Source organism: Triticum aestivum, chromosome 4D (genome assembly GCF_018294505.1).
Source record: "Triticum aestivum cultivar Chinese Spring chromosome 4D, IWGSC CS RefSeq v2.1, whole genome shotgun sequence".
NCBI lineage: Eukaryota > Viridiplantae > Streptophyta > Magnoliopsida > Poales > Poaceae > Triticum > Triticum aestivum.
Genome location: NC_057805.1, coordinates 430,661,880 through 430,669,411, shown reverse-complemented (window position 1 = coordinate 430,669,411; position 7,532 = coordinate 430,661,880). Strand labels below are relative to the sequence as shown.

At 41.6% G+C, this 7,532-nt stretch overlaps 1 long non-coding RNA gene across 2 annotated transcripts; it reads left to right on the top strand.

The window, feature by feature from the left end:
* Positions 1 to 236: 236 nt before the first annotated feature.
* LOC123098377 (uncharacterized) lies at positions 237 to 5,860 on the top strand. 2 transcript variants are annotated; one of them, XR_006447729.1, is made up of 10 exons: positions 237 to 545; positions 636 to 786; positions 891 to 986; positions 1,075 to 1,405; positions 1,489 to 1,644; positions 2,399 to 2,504; positions 3,646 to 3,744; positions 3,902 to 3,948; positions 5,165 to 5,267; positions 5,579 to 5,860. It is a non-coding gene; the product is annotated as an uncharacterized lncRNA (long non-coding RNA). The 2 variants fall into 2 exon arrangements; XR_006447728.1 differs by lacking the exon at positions 5,579 to 5,860 and having other exon boundaries at positions 5,165 to 5,502.
* The last annotated feature ends 1,672 nt before the right edge of the window (positions 5,861 to 7,532 follow it).

Genomic DNA, 7,532 nt, shown 5'->3' with positions numbered 1-7,532 from the left:
CGTGCGTTTGGATTCTGGACCGTCGGATAGCGTTTCCAAAACGATCCTGTCCGTCGGATCTGTAGATGAAACGATCTGGGCCGTTGGATCTCAAACGAAACGATATGGGTCGTTGGATCGAGGCTCGACACTGCTAGTGCGGTCCTCTGGTGTGCCACCGCCTGTTATTTCGGTGCCCCCCATGGGCATTTTGGTCTTTTCACATCTTAGGTCAACATGACTTGGCTGCTGGTGAGGGAGAGTGACGGCCTGCTCCCTGCTCCCATTCCTCCCTCGCAGGAACCCTAGCCGCCGCCCTCTCGCACTCTCAACCCCACTTGCCGACGGCGCCGTCTCCTTCTCCCCGTTGTCTGAGCCAGGACCTCCGTTCCTCTTTCGTTGCCGGCCTCGCCACTGCCACTGCTCACCGTCGCCATCGCCATCCCCGGGAGGAGTGCCAGGGCATCGCTCCCCCGTGTCTAGGGTTTCGGCCTCCGCGTCTCCTCCAGCACCGGCGACCCTCCCCGTGGCTCCGTCGCCATCAAGGCTCCTCCGACGCCATCAAGGTCAGCCCCCTTCTCCTCTCCTCTTGGATTTCTTCTTCTTCCATTCTCTCCTTGCCTGCCTCACGCACGCAGCAACTTGACTCGATGTAGAGTGAGGAGGACGAGGCCCAGCCATCTCGAGCCCCGCCCCCTCCCCTGCACGCCGTCTGTATACGAAGACATAGCAACGGAGGCAGATGCCGCCGGCTCGACTATCGAGCGGCGAGGGCTGCACAACAGGAGAAGAAGCCAAGATGAGGAAGTAACTCATCCCCATGCCCTCTCCTCCCCCATTCTTCTTTCCCTCTCCGAGCTTGTTCTTGTGATGCATTTCCTCCTGCCTAAATCACCTCTTGGCCTTTGCAGAGAGAGCATGGGCTGCACATTCGGATGAAAGTGTCGAACCATCTGTGGTGTCATGAGATTGACGTCGTCTTGGCCGCCGGCGTGCTGCCGAAGGAGGTATTTTTTTCTGGTCCCTTGCTTGGCCCTCTATTTAACTCTGCCAAGATCTGATGCTTAACTAGGTCTATTTTGCCCTGTTTCACAGAGATGCATTAGGGTTTGTTCTCGTGATTGCTGGTTGGTAGTGCTCTTCTGCCTGCAGTGAATAGGTTGTTGCTCTCGAGGATTGGTCGACCTCGTTGCTTCGTTGCACATGTGCTTGTCTTTTTCGGCTTCTACTATTTTGGGATTACATCCTATCTGGCTTCTACTGTTTTGGCATCATGTGTGTTCATGCTTGTTTCTTCAGTGATATGTTTATTTTGGCATTATGTGTTCATGTTGTTTGTTGAAGGATCTCCATCTTAGGTGTGGATCTGTATATATTATGGCATCAATGGTCTATTTTGGCGTTGTTGATTCATCACAGATTTCAGGTTTTGACCGCATAGTAATCTAGGCATCTATTTTCAGTTGAACTAAGGATTTTTTTTCTCACCATGGTTGATGCTTGATGCAGCGGGGGTGTATTGACGGCAATTTCAAGCTGATCGGGTTGGCGCTGTCATGGGTGACGTTGCCAACTGGAGTAACTACAGTAGACTCTCTATATCTAGCTGTTCAATTCACCACTGAATGACCGAAGCGGCTTCAGCCTAAAGTTTTATCAGGAAAGGTCAGTTATGTGTATCTACGAGCATTGATGTTATTCTATTTTTAAGATGAGCTCTGCTCTGCACTTTATTAATTATGTTCTATAGGGAGAGGAGGCAAATGAGTTGAGATGATCTGCATTGCCTCCAGCTGCACCGGATTCAGCTAATCCCTATAGCAGGGCTGCCTCTTGGGAATCTGTTTGCTGAACAGCCAGCTCATAGGCCATGGAACCTATAGTGTATATTGTATTGCTGGTAGTTCAGATAGTCAGATTTAAAAAGAACGTTTGGCCATGGTCGTACAGTTAGCGACATGGGGTACATTAGTTGCATAGGTTTCATAATTACACAGTTCCCATGATGTATGCCAACAGAGCTCCCGATTGACTGACGATGTTCAAATATATAAGAGTACTTCCATACGTTGGTTACCTACAACTCTAACTATGAATACTAGAAGTGAGTTTTTTTCATCCTTTTCCTATCAAATTATTAATGTGATTGCTTTCCTCTTTGTTTTTTTGTGGGGAACAAACAGAGTTGTGTCATAATTATATTAGGCATGAACAAAATAAGTTATATTCACTCCAAACCTACATATTTGTTATTGGAATTTTTATGTTTGTTCCAGTTGGCACTAAAACATACTTACATCAGTTATATCATTTTTATGAGGTTGTATGCATCAATCAGCATGCTGCTATCATTTTTCTATGTATAGTCTGCACTGAAGAAACACACGATATGCACTCTCCTTACAAGTGGTCAATGTAGGATCTCACCGTCAAAGACTTCAATGAGGAGGAGATCGACGCTCCAGCTCCGTGCTTCTCTGTCCTGACCACAACAAGTTATGCATGCTTACCTTTTATCTACCCAGGTCGAATCTTGGACCCATCCTCGACTACCTCCTTTTTTCTTGGGGCAATGCACTCTAGATGTTTGACAAATTATTTACGTGGTTAGTCAAGTTTTTAGTTGAAGATGATAGACTTTTAACATAGATTTTGATCATAATTAAACATATCGGCATTATGGTGAGATGAATCTCCTAATCTACGCTATTTTCTGCTTTAATATGAATGTGATGAAGCAAATACAATCGCTTGAGGTTTCCATGGTGCCGTGGATGCGAATAAAATTTAATACAGGAAATACACACGTGACTTTTCATGTCTTATCTTAACTTTATTTGAACTCTGGGAAATTATATGCAATGTGATGCTTATTTGGTGTGCTCAAAAGTATACCGGCCGATAATCTATTCTGCATGCCCCCACTTCAATCTGTCTTTTAACAACTGTTATGTACACATGCAAACAGAGAATAACTGGGAGAATGTTTGATTACTCCAGGTTGAGTACTTGGTCTAATCGTATACGCACAGGCTTTATTTTCTGTCATGAATGCACAATACTTGGCAATTCTTTTGACATTCTCTTTATACTGCTGAGATCTTGCTGTCTCTAAAAATGTGTAATATAGTTATATTGTCATCCAATTATCTTCTTGCCGTATTTAGTAGCTTAAATAAATAGAACCCTCCTCTGGTTTTTTACCCTTTCCTCACTGTTATTTTTATCTACGCAAACAATATGCAAGTTGAGCATATATACGGCATGACCAAGTCGGGCGACAACATGTTTTACTATTCGTGTTGAGTTTTGTCTTTGGTTCCTCCAGTTTCAGTGCAATACTTTTGGGTCTGTACTTTCTGGTTAAAGGTGGTTGATGGACAAACAATAAAACCAATCAGCTACCTCCAGCACTAAATACTGACATACTGAGCCAACAACTTATTGGTCCAGTGTGTGTTGCATTTTGTACTTGCATTTAGTAACCTACTGTGATGTTATAGAAGGTACTCCCTCTGTAAACTAATATAAGAGCATTTAGATCACTAAAGTAGTAATCTAGACCCTCTTATATTAGTTTATGGAGGGAGTATCATATTGGTGATAGTCTGCAAGCCATCGTTCTTGTCATGTGTGATCTTAGATTTGACTGGTATCATCATGCAGGTCGATTAGAACAAGGCATAATTGTTTATGCCAGATGTGCATGCTCAAAGATTTTGGTCGGCAACTTATAGTGTGTATCAAAGAATTCTGAAGAAAAAGGTGAGTTGTTATTGGACATTGGACCTTTATATCTTTTACATTAAAATTTGATGCCTGGAGTGACAAATATCATAGAAAGCTTGGTGTTTCTGCTTTGGAATTTCTCTTTTATTTACTAAGATGCATTCTTGTGATGTTGTCTTCTACTGATTTACAGGTTCTTGCGGTTGTTGTTCCCACGACTGCCGTTCGCGTTTGTACAAGGTGAGCTCTCTTATGTTCGTCTGTTTACTCGGTCGTTCCTAGAGAATATATTTCATGTGCTCTGTCTTGGTTGATAGTGTATCCCGCTATTGCTTTCTTACAGTCAAGGAGATGGATAGATATAGATTCTAGGCGTGTCCTTGGTCCCTGCAAAAGGAGTGTTTTTGTTCCCTTCCTTGCTTTATTTGGTATGCTGCTCTTTTCCACTATCGATCGGGAGACGAATTTGGTATCAACCCCTGTCCTTGCTCTTTGCAAAAGAGGTTTTTATTCTTTTGTTAAATATAGAGGTCTAAAAGTCGAGTACTGAGTCATTGGCATGGTAGTCGGGATGGATCTATGTAAGTACTTATACAAGTATGTTGTTGGTCTGCTTGATTTGGTTTATCCTGATTTTGCATTTAAATGAATTAACTCAAATTCGTATTTATGCTTGATGGGTGATTGGATTGTGCATTTGTGTGATCTTATAAAAGTGCACATGTTTTTGGTCTATAACTTTCTGCAATAGGACTATGGCTTGATAATACGATATACATGATATTATGCATGTCCTGTGATAGTTTAAATTGGTAGTATTCCACTAGGACTGGAAATACTCCCGAAAAGAATGTTGTGCTACCTCTCTCTTGTTAGTTAATATTAATATTTGTGTAGTGTGATTGACTGACTATGCAACAGAATCTTGGGTATTATTCATATAGCTTGGGGTTTTAAATTTACTTAATGCTTAGGCCTTTTACCTGAACATATTGTTACTTTTGACTGACGACAAGTTCAGTAATTGTTGCTGATATTACTCTTAGATTATTTCAGTCTTATTGGTTTGGATGCTGAAATATCTCTATGACCCTATACAAAAATATTGGTTTGTAAATAATGCATCACATAGTTTTTTCTGCTGCAAGTAATTATTAGATTGTTTGCTATGGTACCAGATTGTTTAGGTGATAACATGGAATATATGCCTTTTGTGGTTCGGTAACATGGTACTTTAAGCTTATGTGTGATTGTGTATATATAGTCGCATTTTAATTGCAAATCTATTATTTTCTTGACTGCGGTAGTTAGTACCTTCAATGGACCTGAATTTCTTTTAATACCAGAGGTGTTGATGGGTTTTTTTCTACCAGGAATGTCCTTTCTAACAAATGCAATTTACTTGAGTATTTGTATGATTATCTGCTGGGAAAATCTGATTGTGTTCTTTATGCAGAAGCTTGAGGCGACACAGAGGTCAAATAGGCGGCATTTCAGTATAGCTTGATTGTGCATATTCTCCTTGACTGAAGATTACTGATAGAACAGAGTGAACGAATGTAATAGTCTATAAGATGTATCGGTTTGTCGTGTGATCCTTTTGCATATGTTTATGGATGGATAGTCGATGCGCTCGCTTCATACCGTTGCTAATACTTACCTTCTCTTGCATATTTCCCCAAGTCATGCACATAGCTATTTTAGTATGGGTTAGGCAATCTCCCTTTGTAAAAAAATATATATGTATGTCACCTTTTGTGTGAGTGAAATATCCATCAGCATTGTACTTGACCATATGCTCTTTGTACTAAATTTGTTTTTCTACTGAACCGTATTTAAGTTTGTAATGGATTTTGATTCTTTGTACCAGACTAATGCTTCGTTGAGAAACAACAGACGCTGGATCATTGCCTGAAGACAGTCATCATGCACCAAGGCAGTTCCTACCGGGTTACTATTAATAGGTGTTGCCTTCCTCATGTGTCTTTGAGAAATCCTAATGCTTGATCAGTGGTCTCAGTGTTTCCTTTTGTATCTGTTTGTCGTCACTCTACCTCTTATCTCTTTTTGTACCACCTTCATTGCAGTTACGGATACAATGTTTGGTTGCTTAATAGCTAATAAAATTGTCAGACATATGGTTGGGCTGCTCCGAGTTGTTGCCCATTGGATTGTTGAATCCTGATGTTGTTCTTACACATTTGATCTGATAGCTTTATTACCAGGTTGGATATGACCGCACCCCCGGGTGCGGCGAGCCGCACTTTCCATCTAGTACTATAAGAGGTCAGCCGGTGCGCCAACGTGCACCAAGCGAGCGTGGCGTGTGGTGTGGTGCGGGTTGCGCGGCCGGCGATCGCAAAGCAGCGCGTTGCATCCGCGGTGGCGTCATCGAAATGTCAATTTGGGTTCCTCTGGATCGAGTCAATTTGGTCTCCTGCACTGCATGCCTGTTTATTACAGTGAACTGAAATGGGAACGTTCTAAGTGCCGAGCGAATTCGAAGAGCAGCACCGGCTCTGTGATGATTACGTGCACACTGTTCGCTGTTGTTTCAGAGCTTGGCGTGCACAGTGTGTGGCTCCATGAAACACTGCCTTTTTTTTTTGCGTCCACCACGAGACACTGAGTAGAGAACGAAATAACGAATGCCCGCATAAAGTACTTCTACTTTGGGCCAGCCTATATGGCCTGTGTAATTTAAGGACGGAGAAATTTCTGTATGCGGCCTGGTCAGCCCAGTTAGTGAACTTTGAAGAAGCTTCTGGCCCTCCTAAGATAACAACTAGACAAGCAAAACGGGAGGTCCTTATAGACATTTCTTGTGACAAGATCTCCTTCTTGTAAGTGATACAATCATTTTGATTGAATAAAGGAAGAGATTAATTATATAAAAAAAACCTCGACCTACCGCATATGCCGTAGCCGCGAGCGTACTGTGGCAAGCCAGGCATGCTAAAAAAGGGCTATGGTGGCAGCTGCTTTTTATAGTATTTTTTCATTCGATTTTCCGAAAAACACGGAAAAACCATGTTTTTAAAAGTTCGGTTTTTTGAAAATTCCAGAAATAGTTCGCGAAACTTAAATATTTTTTGAAATTTTGAATTTTTTTATAAAAACGAGAATATTTTTCAAATTTCTGAACATTTCATGAAAACCATCAAAGTTTTTTGAACTTCCGAACAGCTTTTGAAAAAGAAGATCTTATTAAGATGAGAACGATTTTGAAAATCTTATTTGAGAAACATGAACATTTTTTGAAACACCAAAATTTTGAAAATTCCACATGATTTCTGAAATTCTGAACAATTGCTGAAGAATTTGAATATTTTTATAAAATTTCAAATTTATGAAGAAGAAAACAAAAAATAATACTCCTAAATATATTTTTATAATTTTTTGATAAAAGATCTACTAATACTTATTATATATCATTAAGCGGATACAAAAGATGATGAGGCGGAACTAGAAATCACCGTTGGTCCATGTCCGAGAACCCGCCTTTAAAGGTTGATTTTGTAATAGTGGTAGCACGCGGCAACCTGCACTCGCATATTTGAAACTGCATGCTTAGAGCATCTACAATCGGACATCTCAAATCATCCCTCATACGCCTACGGATGCGCCGGTTTGTGACCGAACCGGAGAGAGAAGAAAGAACGTGACTCAACCGGATTCCACATATCATCCCTATATGCTCAGGCTATCCGCGAACACTCATGTCCATCTCAAATATGGGGAGGATATGAGGGCTCACGGACGTATCCGGGCGCGCCCGGGCATTCCGCCACATAGCACGCGATCCCACCCCGGACCATCTTTTC